General features: G+C 43.3%; 1 long non-coding RNA gene across 1 annotated transcript; it reads left to right on the top strand.

The window, feature by feature from the left end:
* The first annotated feature begins 1112 nt into the window (after positions 1-1112).
* LOC139052486 (uncharacterized) lies at positions 1113-10414 on the top strand. Its single transcript, XR_011509927.1, has 3 exons — positions 1113-1225; positions 6268-6373; positions 10323-10414. It is a non-coding gene; the product is annotated as an uncharacterized lncRNA (long non-coding RNA).
* The last annotated feature ends 8672 nt before the right edge of the window (positions 10415-19086 follow it).

Raw genomic sequence — 19086 nt, 5'->3', positions numbered from 1 at the left:
TGCCATTATAAGACATCTGCAAATGTCTTGTACTGGCCATGCAATTCAGTAAGCATTACTAAAATATGGTCAGCATTTTGCCATGGAATAATTGTAGCAAAGTGTATGCTTAGGTGTTCACTGAACTCAATGAAATGTTCAAGCAAATCTTTGTACTGTCTCACTCAGCCATTGCCAACAGAAACTAAATGTTCCAGTTAAACTTTATCTAACACAGAATCATGAGGTGTAAAGTATTAAAAAATTGCCAAAAGAAATATTTGTTACCAATTCTGTCCCCAAATCTCTACTACTTCAATGTTTAAAGAGTCCTTAGCTGAAACACTCTTATGAATTGTGTGAAATGAATACATTATTAGAGCATGTCTCCTTGTGAATATTCTCATCCAAGAACATTTTTGAATGTGTTTTGGATAGGTGACCTTATTGGCAATCAAAATTGTGTCACTGCGGTGCCTGCGCAGCTTTTTCCTCCTTGTAACTCGAACTGCACTGAAAGCTGTGTTGCTGTTACCACCTGCCAGTTCTTGGGCAATCAGCACCATGGCTGGCTGTTCATAATGAAATTGTGGTTTTGGCACAAACTCCAGAATCCATCCATCCTAAACTGTGGGTGCAGTGGCTATGTCAGAAGCGCACACAGCCCATGAGCAACGAAACACCGGCGAGAAAAGCATTAGTAAACCAGAGAATGCACCACACTACTTCTTATCATGTGCCTTTTCTTGTTCTTTTTTTCTGTTTTGCCACTTGCCTTTATGGGTAGTTCGAAGGTGCGTATGTATTCGTGTGCAACCGAGAACATGTAGTGCGCGATGTCATTCTGAATAGTCCTGTTCTTGTCAAAAAAGTTTGGCAGCATGTCACACTTGTTTGTGTAACACATGGAGGCTGCTGCACACTTGGTAATGCACTGTCTTGCACCGGTGCATTGCTGCTTTCACAGTTCGGCTTCTTCGGCTCATTTTCGATGCTTAGCTGCAGCTTCGTGCGCTTGTATAGCGGGGATGAGCCATTGCATTTTTGCTTGATTAGTGGGGTATGAGCCATTGCTGCTGATAGTTTTTGTACCATTGGACCTGACAATGCCTTTTTTTTTCAAGGCAATTGGGGGTATGAGCAACTGAAGAATTTCACCTTAAAAGTTGTGCCAGGTTACTTGCTGCACCAGACCTCTTACAGGCCTGTATGATGAGGATTCTTCAGCACTCTGGTTGTCCCAAAGGTACGGTGGGTTCTTTCCACTCTCCGGGAGCTTCTAGATGCTAGATTGAGATGCCCCAAAGCCTGGGGTTGGCTGTGCTGCATGCAATGGCCTCGGAACATTTGAGAAAAATTGTATGCGCCGTGCTTTTCAAGGTGCTCATAACAGTTGTGATGTTGGCTATGTTGGCCGCTTACTTGTATTTAATGTTAAGCTGGCAAAATTATTTTCTCTTTACCCTCATCAGACACGTGCAGCTAGGAAGGAACATACATTGGCAGTGGATCTGCTTTCTCTCTGTGCCTTTCATATTTCTTTACATTTCCTTGCTGCAAGTGGTAATGGGTTGGGGAATTGCTCGCAGACATAAAATTGTGTTTCATTTTACATACAACTGCTCATTGCTGTCATTTTTCATTTTTGTGTTTTATTTGTGTTTTATGTGAGCTGTGTAACTGAGGATGAGATGTTTACGAGTGAATGTTCAAGTTATTTACGAGAACGTCATTGTCATTCAATTCTTATATGTGTTCTTCAAACTTTAATTGCCATTAATTTATGATTTCTTTAACTCGCCTATTAAGTACGAGGGTCATTCAAGTCAATCCGGGACTTTTTTTTAAAAACAATAAAAAAACAAATTTCAATGTATGGGAAGTGGATTTATTTTTCCACATTACCTCCATCTACAGTTATACACTTATCCCAGCATTTAACTAACGCCTGGAATGCTTCGGCATAGAAAGATATATAATTACGACGAAACCATTGTAGGACACCATTCTTCACTTCATCATCAGTGGTGAAATGTTTTCCTCCAAGGAATTCCTTCAGGGGCCCAAACAGGTGGAAGTCACTTGGTGCTAAGTCAGGACTAAAGGGGGGAGGGGGTAATATCTCCCAGCTAAGTTCCTGGATTGTTTAGAATGTGCGTTGAGCGGTATGCGGTCATGCATTGTCTTGCAAAAAGACCACACCCTTTGTGATCAAACCTGCACGTTTCTTCCATAAACTCTGGTGCACATCACGCAGAACACGGCATTAATACTCACTGTTGATAGTGACACCATGGGGTAAAAAATCAATGTGAATAATTATCTGTTTATCCCAGACTACAGTTGCCATCACTTTACCACCAGACGCAACTGTTCGAAATTTCTTGGGAGGTGGTGTTTCCGTATGCTTCCACTGCATCGATGCTCTTTTGGATTCTGGGGTGAAATGTTGAATCCATGTTTCGTTCCATGTCATGATGCAATCAAGATAATCCTGGCCTTCCCTTTCATAGCGTTCCCTCAGTTCTCTACCGACTTCAACTCTTCTCTTTCTGTCAAATGCAGACAGCTGCTTTGGGACCCAGCGTGCACTGACTTTTCTGAACAAGAAATGATCATGAATTATTATGTTCACTCTCCCTAACGACATATTATACACCCTTGCAATTTCATGACAGGTTATGCGATGATTGTCCACTATTAGCTGCTCCACGCGCTGAATGTTCTCAAGAATGACTACTGTGGGCTGTGATCCACCATGACCGGGATTGTCAGTAAAAGAGATACGGCCATCTTTGAAGTGCTTACACCATTCAGATGTCTTATTGCAACTGAGTGTCTCATCACCATACTGAGCCTGACGTCTTCTGTAAATTTCAGCAAGTTTTATGCCTTCCTTCACTAAAAACTTCATCACAGCAGGCTGTTCCACTTAGTCGTTCACAGACACAAACACACACACACACACACACACACACACACACACACACACACACACACACACACGCACGCACACACACGCACGCACGCAAGCACGCAGAGAGCGAGAGAGAGAGAGAGAGTATTTGGAGTAAAATAAGTAGAAGAAGATATGTAGAAGAAATGAAGGTATGGATATCGCAATCTTGATAGCTTTCAAACAACATCTATATAGGTGGCTTACAAGCTGTTAAGCAAACCAAAAAAAATCCTGAAATCTCTGTCCAGTCTGGTAGCAGGTAGAGGTCGACAAAAAAGTGTTGCACATCATGTTATGTTTGTCCATGCATACTAATCATTGGTAGTCCTTTGGAATGCATGAAATCATGTGTGAAATATCAAAATCACACTTGGAAGGTCTCCAATTGCTCCCGCCCATGTTGCCATTGTGTGCTTAGCAGAAAGGAAATTTTCAGTGCATTGCTTCAATTGATGCTTGATATTTCTAGAAAACAACCATTTTCTATGCCAGGATTATATAATTTAATTTTTGTCTAATATGAATATGTATGGTTATGTGCAGACTATATTAACATTCAGTGCAAGAGTTGAATATGTGATGGTGATAGCTAAATTATAATCCAAATCTTGATATTTATCTGCAGTCTGGAAGAGAATCATCACCATCTTCAGCCTATTTTATCTCCACCTCAGGATGAAAGCCTCTCCCATCAAATCTCTTATTACCCCTGTCTTTCCATCATCTTATGGCTACAGCTTTCCTAATCGCGTCACACCAACTAGTTCTCTGCCATCCTTGACTGTGCTTCCCTTCTCGTGACACCCATTCTATAACTCTAATAGACCATCAGTTATCTGCCCTGTGCATTACATGGCCTGTCCAACTCCATTTTTTCCTGTTAATCTCAACTTCAATGCATATTAATCTTCAACCCTACTCTTGCACTTTGTCAGCTAAGGTCCCCAATTATTTGTTGCAACTATCTCCAGCGCTGCTGAGCAGGACAATGTCATCTGCAAATTGCATGTTACTGAGATATTTGCCATTGATCCTCACACTTAATCATTCCCAGTCTAACAGCTTAAAGAATTTTTCTAAGTATGCAGTGAATAGCATTGGCGGTCTCCTTGCCTGACCCACTCCTAATTGATGTTTTCCCGCTTTTCGTCTGAAGAATTAAGGTAGTTGCAGAATCATTAGAGATATTTTTTAAGACATTACTGTATCCTTCAGGCACACCTTGATTATGCAATGCCTATATGACTGCCAGTATTATCTACTGAATCGAAAGCGTTTTCGTAATCTATGAAAGCCATACACAGAAGTTGATTATGCTCTGCAGATTTCCCAGTTACTTTTCTCAAATACCTTAGTTCTCAATTACTTGATATCGGTGTGATCTATGGTTAAATACCCCTTTCTAAAGCTAGTCTTTTCTCTGGGTTGATCGAAGTCAAGTGTTGTCCAGATTCTATTGTAAGTAACCTTAGTGAATATTTTATACAATGCTGAAAGCAACCTAATCAGCTTATAATTCATAAATTCATTAATGTCTCCCTTTTATGGTATGATATGCTGTTGGCATTCGAAGTATCTGGTACACTTGAAGTCATCAGGTGAGGCATTGCAAATAAAGGGTTGCGAGCTTTTCAAATACAGATCCCTTCCATCTTTTATCAGATTTACTGTTACTACACCTTCTCCTGTCACTTTTTTCCTGAACATATCTTGGAAAGCCCTTCCAACCTCGTTGGTATTAGTTAATTACACATGGAACTTATGTATCCTGTTTATCACTACGTCCAGTCATAGTTACATGGCTGCATTGGGTACTGCTGCCTTTACCATTGTTATCAAAATTGCTGATGACCATTGTACTGCTTATTTTTCACTGCATACATCGTGTTCTTTCTAATACCAAGTTTCCTTCTCACTTATCTAATCCTTGCCCCATTCTTTACTGCTTTCTGAATCTTTCCGACCTGCTAATGTTGAGTGTCACCTATTTTCTTCTTCTTTATCAGCTTTGACAATTCAGCAAATTTGCTCTAATCTCCGGGGTTGCATACTTTCATGTTATGTTGTTTCTTTATTAGATCTTTTGTTACTTAAAAGAGATTGCCTGTTTGCTGTCTTTGTGGTTAACCTCCAACTTCAATTGTGGCCTCTGAAATTATTTCTGTTAAAGGTATCATTCATTATTTCTTTAACATCCTCATCCACCTGTTCAAAAACCTCATATTTTTTTCCCGAGCACTAGCCTGAATGCATCCACCTTTCCACCGAATGCTTCTAGGTTGACCTGTTTCTTCGTGACTAATCTTGACCTTTCTTTCTGCAAATTCAAAACAATCCTGGACCACACTAACCTGTGATGACAGCTCTTTGCCCTACCAGATACACTTCTACATCCTTCACATCCTACTTGAGAATAGTGCTTTGCTAACAGTATTTGTAAGCTGATTCTGGTGGATGAGACATTTTTTGGGGGCTTGCAGAGACATGCAGCTATATAATATGGTATGCTGCTAACTAGGTATGTTGAAGTAACAAAACAGACAATTGAGATAGTTGGTGAAAATATGTTACTGTTACTGGAAAGTGAGGCAATATCATTAGAGCAAGTACAAGAAGAATGGGACAAGTGCTGACTATAAATAGCTCATTGCAAACTAAGCATGGTAAGAGAAACTAAGCTGGCCATGAGATAACAAACTGCTGACAACAAGGATGATGGCTTTATGAATGGAGTAAGGTCATTAACCATACATAACGAAGAGTGTTTACTGCCTCTTTTATGTTCCTTGAAATTCATGTTAACCCTTTCATTATGCAAAATAGAAGTGAGGCGTGCAGACAGGACACAAGAGTAGAGAAGTGGACAATACGAACGCCGACTATCAACTGAAGGGAGCACTGAGGCGAAAAATGAAAGAAGACACAAAACTCATCTGCGCATGCTCAGGAACCCTTCCCATGCCCAATATTACAACAAATTCAGACAAAAAATGGCCAAATTGTGTTATTGCAGACTTTTTAACAAAAACACTGCAGACAATGTTTTAAGTATTTATTTATTCAAAATGTCAACCAGTATTGCAAAACTGAAGGTTAACAGTGCTATATTATATACCATGTGATAATCGTGTAATTGCCAGAAGATGAGCTGAGTGTATTGAGAATGTTGGTGTCTTATTCACTTGTAGAGCAGTGCCACTTCGTTTTTGTAATTACTCGATTCATCGCTGATGTCAGCTTTTCTTTATCACAAGGAAGTCATCAAAGCTCGAGCCGGCTACACCACTTTTGAAGACCTCATAGCCAGCTTGTTTTTCTTACCCCACCAGAGTAAACTTCCATATACCTGAATAGGAGGCAATGACCAGAAGCACGACAAAGCACTGAGATGAAACCAGCTTCCCCAAGGCATGGAAGGGGTTGCTACAGCAATGGGTATGTTTCATGTAAAGGGCATTACACATTGGCTGCATGTCGACTGTGCCCATACTACAAGGACCAGTGGTGCTGTGTGCTTCATATACTATATTGCTGTTGCGATTATGTTCTTCTTTCTTGGCCTTGTGCTGGAACTTTGCACAGAAGGCAGTCAGTTTTTCTGGTGCAAAATCGAGTGCAAAAATGAATGGTGTCTTATATGGCTGCATTCTTTTTAGGCCATGCAACATACAAAATTGGAGCCCATTTTTTAAGGTTTCTGGTTGTGTTGTTTTGCACTAGAGCCACTCCGCACATTAATTGGTGAACACATGTTTACCTACATGTTTTGTTCCCCTATGCCTCCTAGCATCATTCCCACTTTGTTGAGGTTCAAGTCTGCACACATTAAGCTGTTCAAAGACAATGTTGTTTTCAGCAGCTGAAAGTTTTGCCTGCAAATTGATAGGTTAAAGCAAGGGGGCTATCTACCACATGTGTACCACACTTTGAAGGCAATCTGAACTAACCTGGAGCCAGTGGCCTGCTGATACATTCGTTTTATGTGCCTATGGCTTGAGCATTTACTGCTTTCCTGCTATGAAAAAGTTGTGTGTATACATATATGTGTGTGCATGTGTGTACGTGTGTGTATGCACGTGCATGTGTGCATGCATGTGTGCATGCATGTGTGTGTGTGTATGGCTTCACCAGCAGTGTAGACAATATATATACACATCTGTTGAATGATCTGTGTTAATGAGCCTGAAGGAACCTGGATCATCCCTCAAATTGTATATATACTCTTGCACATGGTACCTGCAGAAGAATGCTGACTTGGATTGGTTTGTACATGTTATAGCTAAATACAGCTTAGGGAGGGAACAAACCGAAGACATGAATGAGGCACTGCTCATACCAATTATTGCTCGTGGCCATACCTTCTGTTCTCTATTTAGCTAAGGTGATTATGCATGTATATATCCTATCAGCTGTTATCAAAATTGGTGTCATTGAATAAACTGTGGGTGCAGTGACTCTGTCAGAAGTACAGCCCATAAGCAACTAAACACTGGCAAGAAACACACTAACCAAGAGACACACTAACAAACAATAGAATGCACCACACTTTCCTTCTTATCATGTGCCTTTTCTTCTTTTTTTCTGTTTTACCACGTGCTTTGCTGGGTAGTTCGAAGGTGTGCATATGTATTTGTGTGCAACCAAGAGCTTGTAATGGACAGTATTGTTTTGGATGGTACTGTTCTTGTCAAAAAGTTGTGCCAGGCCACTTTGCTGCCCCAGACTTCTTGCAGGCCTGCATGATGGGGATTATTTCTCGGTCCGGTTGTCCCAAAGGCGCAGTGGTTTCTTTCCACTCTCTGGGAGCATTTAGATGCTAGGTTGAGAGGTGCCAAAGCCTGGGGTTGGCTGTGCTGCATGCAGTGGCTTGGGAACATTCGAGAAAAATTGTACATGCTGTGCTTGTCAAGGTGCTTATAGCAGTTATGATGTGGGCTATGTTGGCCTCTTCTAATTAATGTTAATCTGCCAAAATTATTTTCTTTTTATGCCCATCAGACACTTGTGGCTAGGAAGCTCAGACATTAAGAGTGGAGATATTTGGGCTGAAAGAGACAGAAAGGTTGACATAGTACCCTTATCTCTCAACAAGCCTATAAGCTTGTGTGTAAAAACAAGACCATATGGTAGAAGAAAGGACGCGTGCAAAAAGCAGCAAAGAAAAGGTTACATTAACTGTAGGACCTGTGTTACTTACAGAATTCCGTTGCACTGTGGAAATAGTTATATCGAACAAACCGGCAGATGCATTAATCATATGCTTATATGGAGCACTCCAGTAATGTTAACAAGCCTTTGCTGGATGGCTTCCTCGCAATTCATTGTCACAAGTGCGGATGCATTCCCCACTTTGAAGATATATTATCAGGGGAAGGAAATCCGAATAAACTCAGCTTATCATCGAAAGTGCTCGCATTGAAGAGTTTGGTGATGCTTGTGTTAGCAGATTGTTCCTGTCACTATCAAAGAAGGAGTTGAAATAGCTGCACATGTGTTAAACATTATAATTTTTGCCTAGTCTGCAAATGTGTTATACAATCATGTGCTTTATTACCTTGTCAGTAGACGTGCTTGTGAAGAAAAGCGTGAGAAAAAGTGAGGGTATAAATGGGGCGTTTGTTCCGTAAATAAATTATTGTTGGAAGTTAGCGCCTGTGTGTGTGTCTGTTCTTCTAAGTCCTTGGGCTATTTACGCTACAGGAAAAAACTGCAAAATTGACAGTGGACTAGCTTTCTCTCTATATGTTGCATATTTATTTATGCTATTTCCTTGCTGCAAGTGGTAATGTGTTGTGGAATTGCTGCCAGACACAAACAATCATGTTTCATTTTACATCCAACTGTACATTGTTTTCATTTTTTATTTTTGTGTTTTATGTGAGCTGAGTAACTGAGGGGTGAAATGTTTATGTGTGAATGTTCAAGCTGTTTACGAGAATGTCATTGCCGATCCGTTCTTGTATTAAATTATGGGGTTTTACATGCCAAAAGCACGATATAATGAGGCACACCGTAGTGGGCGACTCCGGAAATTTGGACCACCTGGGGTTATTTAACGTGCACCTAAATCTAAGTACACGGGTGTTCTAGCATTTTGTCCCCATCAAAATGCGGCCGCCATGGCCGGGATTCAATCCCGCGACCTCGTGCTTAGCAGCCCAACACCATAGCCACTAAGCAACCACAGCGGGTATGGTGTCTAGATAGGGGAGGTGTGATGACCGGCCAGGAAAACCTGACCCCCGTTCGCGTGAATGCCGCGGGGCGGCACTGTTGTCAGGGGCGCCGTCAGCACGCGCGGCCGTCCGCTGCGTGTTTAGAGGGAATGCTGTAGTGGAAACGCATTTGATTGAGTTTTAGAAATTTTAGCTAATACTGTGGTCCCTTAGACATCGCAAAGACGGTATTGCGCTACGGTTGGCATGCGGTTTTCGAATACGGGGTAACACAACCGAGTTTTCTGCTGGCAGAAAGCGAGCACGCATTTTAGAAATCCCATATTAAAGCCACTAAATCAGCGGGGAGCTTATCTATCGTAGAATGCTCTTTGCACGATTTATATGCAATCGTATTCTTTCTTCTCCGAGGTTAACGCGATAACTGCTAGGATCACCCGGAATGTTCATTCTCGCCACCCGTTTTTTTTTTTTTTTTTAGTTGTGGGCGTTATTACGTACGAAAGCGTTTAAGTTCGTTTACACCTGCCAAATCAGCATTAAACCATGACATACGTTGTAGTGCAACGTCCTGGAGTCATTTCATTCTCACTGCAATTCAAAAACCAGATAAACTAAAGCAACATGTTTCTGGACGAGCAAACTTTATTGCATACAGCAGAATGTACTTCCAATTCTGCTGCTTGTTTCACATCACGCAAGGCTTCGTTCTTTTGCCTTTTTTCACATCCATTTCCTGGTTGAGGCTCTTCAAATGAAAGTGGATTCTGGTAAGGCAGCAAAACCTGACCACCGATTCTGTAAGCGCCAGGCAATGCTCCCCACAACCAATTTGTGGCACATTTGTACTCGCTTTCTTGAGTATGCTGAGGGCAGCTTTAGAATGCAGACGCGTTCTGCTAAATTCATGTGTTAGCCTGCTTTCAAGAGCTTGAATCAGACGATACAATGACTCCGACGGGAAGCCCATCCAAGTCCCACTCTTTGGAGGCATCAGCTGGGAGTTCTTTTGGGACACAGTCCCTCGGCACAAGGCAGGCATCCCTGCATGCTGCACAGCTAGTTGAGAGCACACGCTTCCTGGCCACGTAGCCTGCGATGTAGTATACCAAGCGAGCATCGCTTCGTTTTTCAACATAGTCCACATGGTCCACGGCCACTTCAACAGCCTCCATGGGTAATACATCATCTTGTTTCTCATTTTCCAGGAGTGCCTCTTCCGCAGAAAGAAGGGAGATCCAGATGGCGACACGCTTCCACCTCTAGGGCTCTTTGAAAGACTGTAAAAGCTCAAGCACCTGCAAATGTTGAAATTACACGAAGCAATTCAGCAAAATTATTTTTCTTTATTCTTTATTCTTTATTCAGACATATCCCCGCTTTGCCCGAAAGCGTTACAGCAGGGGGGTTACAAGCATGAAAAGAATACATCTTGATTCTCACTGCACACCTGTTCACATGACAGTCTATTCCACTGAGCGATAGTTTTTACAAAAAAAGAGTTGGCATACAGGCCCGTCCTAGCCCGGTATTCTCTAATTTTGCACTGGTGGTCAGTGCGAGCCGATATATAGTGTGGCGGTTTTAAGTACATTTCCCTATCAATTCCCGTTTTGTTATGATAGATTTCATATAGAAGCTTTAGCCGCAGCCTCTTTCGGCGAGACGACAGGGACTCCCAGTTGAGCTCTGTTTTCATTGCTGTGCAACTGTGCCTCCTCCCGTACCTATTCAAGACGAACCTGGCTGCTCTGTTTTGTAGTTTTTCTAGTTTATTTATCAGACATATCTGCGACGGGTCCCATAAGGTACTAGCATATTCCAAAATAGGTCGTATACAAGTTAGGTACGCCGTGCTTCTAAGGTTGGAATTTGCACATTTTAAATTTCTTTGAATGTAATTCAGAGCAACTGCCGCTTTGCCAACTACATAGTCCACGTGTGCCCGCCAAGAGCAGTCGCCCGACAGCATTACGCCCAAATATTTAGCCTTGGATTTAGTACTTAATATATTATTCATTAGACTGTAGCTGGCATCGATTACTTTTTTCTTCTTTGTAAACCGCACATGGACGCACTTTCCGGTATTCAAATTCATTTTCCACTTTGAGCACCATTCGCAAATACGATCTAGGTCGGCCTGCAGTTTGAGAACATCATCTTCATTATCGATTTTTCTATACACAATACAGTCATCTGCGAAGAGCCGCATGTTACAGTCAATACCTAAGTTAATATCATTAATATATATAAGAAAAAGAAGAGGCCCCAGAACTGATCCTTGCGGGACGCCTGATGTGACCTCAAGATAATCTGAAGTAGTACCATTTAGGACCACACGTTGACGGCGACTTGACAAATAGTTCTTTATCCAGCTAAAAACACTAGAATCTATACTTAGCATTCGAAGTTTATGAAGTAGTAAAGAATGGCAGACAGTATCAAATGCTTTGCGGAAGTCCAGAAATATGCAGTCTATTTGTCCACCCATATCAACCACTGACGCCAGGTCATCATAAAATTCAATCAGTTGTGTCGAACATGAAAACCCCTTGCGAAATCCGTGTTGTCTGTTTGTAAGCAATGTGTTGTCCGTTAGATGTTCCATGATAGCCTTATATATTATGTGTTCCATGATCTTGCACGAAATCGAGGTAAGTGAGATAGGCCTATAATTAATAACTTCTTTTTTAGAGCCCGCTTTGTGAATAGGGACTACATTTGCAATTTTCCAGTCCTGTGGCATCTGACCAGTAGTTAATGACTTGTGAAATATTAAGTAAAGGTAAAGCGAGATGGCGTGAGAACACTGTTTTAAAATTCTCGGAGAGATACCGTCAGGGCCAATAGAATTACTTTCATCAAGGTTTTTTAGCAGAGATTCAATGCCGCTAACGCTGAGTTCGATTGGTTTCATAAGAGGAACGTTGCTTTTGGATGATTTTGGGCTGCATGCAGATTGAGAAAGAAATACTGATTGGAAATATCTGTTTATGTCGCTTTTTCTGCATCGTCAGTAAGAATGCGTTCATTGTAAATAATTTCATTTATTCCAACAGGATCAGACCCACATCCCTTCAAATATTGCCAGAACGGTTTAGGATTTATTTTCATTTTGTCATTTAATCGTTTAAGATACTGTTCTTTTGCTTTTTTCGACAGGTCTTTGTATTCGCGTGTTAATTCTTGCAGCCTTTTAAAACACGCGTGTGTTTTTGTTCTTTTATATCTTTGAAACACATGCCTTCGTTTTTTAATTAACCTCAATACACGAAAGGTGATCCACGGTTTCTTACGCTTTTGGAGTCTAGCCGATTCAATACTTGGTACGAACTTCTCTGTAAGGTCAAACAGCTTTTGTTTAAATGTGCTCCATAAAAATTCTACTTCATGTTCCTCCGCAAAGCATTCAAAAACAGGAAGAAAATCAAGAAGTTTATCAGAAATTGATGAATAATCGCCCTTTTGAAAGAAGAAAATTTTTCTGCTGATGCACTTTTTTATGCGCCGTACTTTCGTTTTGATCTCTGCAGCCACAACCCGATGATCACTGATACCTGGAATGACATCAACATTACCAACTAAATTTGGCGAATTACAAAGGAGAAGATCTAGGGTACTATTAATTCGTGTGGGTTCGAGGACATACTGAAAAAAGCCAAAGCTATCAACCAGGTTCCTCATTTCTAGATTAATACGGTTTGCACTCATTAACTCGCATGTACCGTTTTCCCACTTTAGGTCGGGTAAGTTAAAATCACCCGCAAGCAGTATTATTTGCCCAGATACCTCCGAAACGATATCGCACAGTAATTCTAAAACACTGAAATCCGTACTTGGTGATCGATAAAACGCCCCAGTGACAAAAGAAAGATTATTAGCCAGTTTAACTGTGCACCAAACCGACTCGACTGAGTCATGACCGATGTTCAACATCGAAGACGAACGGGACGAATGAACTAATATAAAAACACCACCGCCATGACCCGGCCTGTCGTTGCGATAAGCAGTATAGTTGCAGGGGAAGACCTCGCTATCAGTAATGGATGGGTTTAGCCAGGATTCAGTACCAAACACTATATCTGCCTTTAATGACTCAACCAATCCGGCAAACTCATCTATCTTGTTGACTATGCTACGGCAATTTACCACCGCAATAACTAAATCACGATAAATAGAGCAAATATCATTTGTACGTCACCGTTTTGACAGGGCAATAACTTCTTCCTTCTCATCGTCCCATGTAAACGCTCTGCCATTTATGATCAGTTTATCGTCCTTCAACTTAACCTGGCTTTTCTTATCCGCCTTCTTTACTTTGCCGTATTCCCAAAGTTTCTTTCGCACTGCTCGAGTTTCAAATGAAAAGTCCTGTTCTACACTGTAAGAGGAGCCCTTGAACTTGCTTGCATTCTTCAAAACGGCCATTTTTTCTTTATCGGATGAAAAATTTACAATTATAGGTCTTTTCTTCCGTTCATAAAAACGACCAACCCGATGTGCCCTTTGAACCGACTGCAGTTCGATTCCCAAATTTGTAGCGCAGATACCCTTTACCAAGGCTTCAGATTGTTCCCATGTTTCGGACCGATCATTGTCATCTATCCCGTAAAATACGAGGTTCGATCTACGGCTTCTGTTTTCGAGGTCTACATTTTTCTTTTGCAGAATTCTTACTTGATGGCTTAGGTCCCTAATTACAGTTGCTTGTTCCTGTACTAGCTTCATAACGTTTCCTATCTGGTCTTGGGTTTTGTCAAGCTTGCTGTCCATTTCAGCCATTTTGGCATCGTGACTAGTTATCCTGGCATCAATGTTTTCTAACTTATTCATAATAGTATCCTGTAGCGTCTTTAAGAAATCCATTTCACCTTTATCAAAAGGCCCAGGGTTGAGCTCAATGTCGCCGGAAAGAAGCAAGAGCAAAACGAGCCATAAAACTCGGTTCACAACCAAACGAAAACGTCTATCACGTCCAGTGCACTGTACTCGCGCTGTAGATGCAACACATGCCCGCGTGGGAAGAGCCGGCAACGCCATGACTGCTTTAGAAATTTCAATTAGGTGAACAGTACTAACCTGCAGAAACAACAGTGGCGTAAGCTGCATGTCGGCAAGCGTGCCGGCTCTAAATCCCACGCAGTCAAGGTGATGTGCAGCTATATAGGCCAGTCCTGGGTCACGTGCTTCGCAATGCTCGACGAGCCTGCCGTCGACGTCATGGTCGAAGAAACCATCCCAGTGAGCCTTGCAGCGTTCTTCGTACAGCGATGAGCTTGCGTCGATTGTCGATATGTGCGATGATGGGGCACATCAGCCAAAGATATACAAGTACCTGATGATAAGGATGAACTGAGCCGGGGTGGGGTGATCATTTGCACCGCTTGCCTGCCGTACTATACCAAACGAGCGCTCAAGGCCGTCTTGGCTCAGGTGCGACGTCATCAGGTATCTGAAGCCGACCTTTTCGGTTAAGTACTTCAGGAGGGCCTTTGTGGAATGTATTGAAACACGTAGCGGTTTGTCGGCCCTTGGAATGGCACGCGCCCACTTCAAAAACAGTTCTTGGCAAGTCGGCGCACGGAAAAGGGACACTTTTTCCGAACAAGATTTATAACCGGAATCGCACCCTGGCACGAAGCACCACCTCTGAGTTTTTTTCTTTGAAGTTGAAGGCATCTTCGTCAGCTCACAGCAGTTATAAATAAGCAGCACACGCATCAATCTGCAGCAAAACACACCTTGAACATCCGGCGCCCAGGCGCTGTCTAGCCGGACTCGCTGCCTTCTCTGCGCAGTGTCAAGAATGGCGAGTTGCGCAACAAGATTGCCACCTTGCCACCCGATTACGACAAGGGGTGCAAGACGCGCACCTCTCCCTCTCCGTCGCTGCAGCTGGGAGGCGTTCAAAGAAGCGGCCTTTGCGCTGGAACCCGCTTCCTTCCCCCCAGCCCCATCGACATTGTGACGGGACGAGTTCGGTGTGTGGACAATGATTCCAGAGTTCCCCAACGCGGAGCTGATTTGACACGCCTGGTCAAGCTGCCGTGGGGACTACGTATTTTTGTGCTTCTCACGGTTCGGAGTGGCACGGAACAATGAGCGACGCTCGATCGGCAACGATAGTTTCCCGGAACGGCACCCCGTGCGGTTGCCTCTGTGTACAGAGCGTGGTTGCCTTTGTGTACGTAAACTGATCTTCAGAGCAGCTGCGAGTTGGTGATGTGAAAACGAAGAGTCGCCGCGTCGTAGGACCGGCGGATCGAGTGTATAAAAACTGTGGTTGTGCGAATGCTGAGGACACACTTCTCTTGAGCAGTCATGTTGGACTGTTACTCTTTTTCTCAAACAGTCATGTTAGACTGAGTTAATTTCTGTAAATAAACCCTTTTCCCCGTTCTCGATGAGAAGCAGTTCTTCACTTCCTCAACGATCTCAGCGTAAATAAGTTGGACGACGGCATGGGCCAGCTACCTTCGAATTCATGCCGTACTCCAATCTTGGCAAAGGTCCACGGACGAAGGGATTGAGCCCCCAATCCTGACAACTGGCTGACAGCGGTGAGATGGACTTTGCGACATGGTGCTGTATCTGCGGTGAGTGCTTGGTTTTTGCTTTGACTTTCTAGGCTTCATTTTGTGGTTGTTCTGTTTAGAACAGTAGGGAAGCTAGATTGTTGTGTGTTAGCTAGGTTGTGTTTTCCTAGCTAGATTTAGAGAGCAGAATCAAGGCAGTAAAGCAGCAGTCATGGAGTTAAGGACACTGCTGAGAGACGAGTTGTTGATTGTTGGTGAGGAACTGGGCCTAGATGTACGCAAGGAAATGCTCAAATCGGAATTATTGGAGCTAATTTCCAATCAGGCCAGTGAGCAAGATATTGAAATGGGATTGGAACTTCTCAAAAAGAGAGAGAAACGGGAAAAAGAAAGAGAAGAACGAGACAGAGAAAAACGAGAGAGAGAGGAACGGGATAGAGAGAGAGAGAGGAACGCGATAAAGATCGCGAGATAAGAAAAATGCAACTTGAACTTGAAAACAGACGTTTGGAGTTGTCTCAAGGAAGTGAAGGAGCTCTGGGTCGATCAAGTGAGGCAGAATCGTACCGCATGGACAGGCTATTAAAGCCATTTGAGGTCGGGACCGACATAGGCTTGTTCCTAAGCAATTTTGAAAGGACTTGCGAAAAGATGAACTTCGGTCCGAGTACATGGCCACAGCGGTTGCTGTCTATGTTGCCGTGTGAGGCGGCGGAAGTAATCGCCAGACTGAGTGTGCAGGATGCATATGATTATGCAAAAGTTAAGGCTAGTCTCCTGAAGAAATACCGCCTTTCAGCCGAAGCTTTTCGGCAAAGGTTTAGGAGCACAGGCAAGAAAGATAGCGAGGGCTATCCGGAGTTTGCATATAGCTTAAAGGCCAACCTAGTCGAGTGGCTTAAAAGCACGGAAGCGTACGACAGCAGAGACATGATCATTGAATGCATGTGTCTAGAGCAGTTTTACAAAACCATCCCCCAAGCTGTGAAACTGTGGGTGCAAGACAGAGGTAATGTAAACACTGTGGAAAGGGCGGCTGAATTAGCCGAAGAGTACGCAACCCGTAGAAAGTTGAACGCCGAGGAGGGAAACTGGGACGGTCGAAATGGACCGCGGAAACCATTTCCGTTCAAAAAGGGTGCGCAAACTAGACGATCAGAGCCTGTAGACATGGCGGAAAAGCCCGCAGAAAAGAGCGAGGAGAAACTTAACGGAGAAACCACACAAAAAGAACAGAAAAGAAAATTCGAATCTGTTAGACCAATTCGCTGTTACAAATGCCACAAACTGGGACATATAGCTGTAAACTGCGAGAAGTCTAGCGTAGTTTTTTCCTACGTGGAGGAAAAGGATGAGAATATGGAACTTTTAAGTCCATATCTCCACGACCTGCAAGTTAATGGAAAACCATGCCGAGTGCTAAGAGACAGTGCCGCCACGCTGGACATTGTCCATCCGTCCTACGTGATGGTAGATGACTTCACCGGAGAAGTAGCATGGATAAAACAGGTTGTAGAAGAACACAGCGTGTGTCTGCCCATGGCCAAAGTCAAAATCAGTGGACCATTCGGGGAGCTAGAGACTGAGGCTGCAGTTTCCAAATTTTTGTCACGGCAATATCCCTACATCTTTTCGAATCGTTCGAATCAGTTGCTGCGTGACAGAGGGCTCAAACTGGGAGAGGGCATAGTACAGGCATTGACCCGAGGCCAAGCTCGTAAGATCGCGGCGCTTTCGGCTGAAAATGCTCAAGCTCCTCCAGCGGAAGCAGAAAAGGGCATAACTTCAATACCCGAATCCGAGCTAGGCCCGAGGGACAAAAGAACAGTTGAGGAGAGCCTGCCAGCTGACCAGCTCAATGAGAGCGTAGCACTAGAGTGTCAGAGTTCTAGCCTGCAGGAAGAGCAAGCAGACGCGCTCACAAGCGAGACAGGGTCGTTATTATCACCGGCCTCAAAGAACTTCGATCAACTCTTACGCGTGGATAGAGAGTCACTGGCAGCTGAGCAAAAGAATGATGAGAGCTTAGCTAAATTACGTGACACAGCTAAAGAAGGCATTGCTAGGCGCAACGTAACGTTACATGAGAGAGGAGGATTGTTGTATCGGCATTACAGAGATCGAAAGGGTAAGATTTTAGATCAGTTAGTCATACCTACGTATAGGGAGGACCTTTTGAGTCTTTGTCATGGAAATGGGTGGTCCGGCCACCTAGGCATAAACAAATCAAAGGAAAGACTGCTTATGGAATACTACTGGCCTGGCTGTTTCAAAGATGTAGAAAACTTTATAAGATCATGCGACGCCTGCCAGCGTTCTGGTAAACCAGGAGAGACTTGGAAAGCTCCACTGAAGGTAGTGCCCTTAATAACAGAGCCTTTCAGACGGCTTGTAATAGACACGGTAGGGCCTCTTCCAAAAACAAAATCAGGCTACAGGTACTTGTTTACCATGCTGTGTCCGGCTACCAAGTTTCCAGAAGCAATCCCTTTGAAAGAGCTCAGCTCCTCTGAAGTAGTAGACGCGCTTTTGACAGTGTTTGCACGAGTTGGGTTTCCAGCCGAAATTCAGGCAGATCAAGGGTCAGTATTCACGAGCGCACTGACTTCCACATTCTTGCAAAAGTGCGGGGTAAAGTTAATACACAGTTCTGTCTATCACCCTCAGTCAAACAGTGTAGAGAGGTGGCATTCGGTGCTTAAGCGAGTTTTGCGTGCGCTCTGTTACGAGCACAAGGAGGACTGGGAGAACTGTCTGCCGGCAACTTTGTTTGCTTTGCGAACGGTTCCACATGAAGCGACAGGGTTCTCACCAGCAGAACTAGTGTATGGGAGGACACTCCGTTCTCCACTGAGAATGTTAAGAGAGATGTGGGAGGAAAGAGGGGAGAGTCCAACCGTGGTTGAATACGTGCTAAATTTACTGGAACGGCTAAGCGCAACCCAAGAACTAGTCGGAAAGAACATGGCACTAGCTCAAAAGAACGCCAAATTCTATTACGACAGGAATGCGAGGCTTCGTACGTTTAACGCCGGAGACCAGGTAATGATCCTCAAACCTTCAAGAAAGAACAAGCTTGAAGTTCACTGGGACGGGCCCGTTAAAGTGTTGCACAAACTTTCAGAAACTAACTATGCTTTGAGAATGCCCGGTCGCAGGAAGGAAGTGAGGATATATCACTGTAATTTGATGAAGCCGTATGTAGAGCGGAGCGGAGTCGTTAACTATACTGTCAAAGAGCCGGATGGCATTGGTACCAAGTTTAAGGAGTATAGGACAACCTCCAACTCTGAAATCGGCCTAGAAGAAGTAGTAGAACACTCGGTAAGCTCGCATGCTCTAAGACCCGAGCAGCTAGATGAGCTAAAAGGGGTGTTAGGGGAATATATCGACAGATTCAGTGATCGGCCGGGTAGAACCGAACTGATAACGCATG

This window comes from Dermacentor albipictus, unplaced genomic scaffold, assembly GCF_038994185.2.
Source record: "Dermacentor albipictus isolate Rhodes 1998 colony unplaced genomic scaffold, USDA_Dalb.pri_finalv2 scaffold_24, whole genome shotgun sequence".
Taxonomy (NCBI): domain Eukaryota; kingdom Metazoa; phylum Arthropoda; class Arachnida; order Ixodida; family Ixodidae; genus Dermacentor; species Dermacentor albipictus.
Note: the sequence above shows the minus strand (reverse complement) of the source record. Positions and strands in the feature narration are given on the sequence as shown.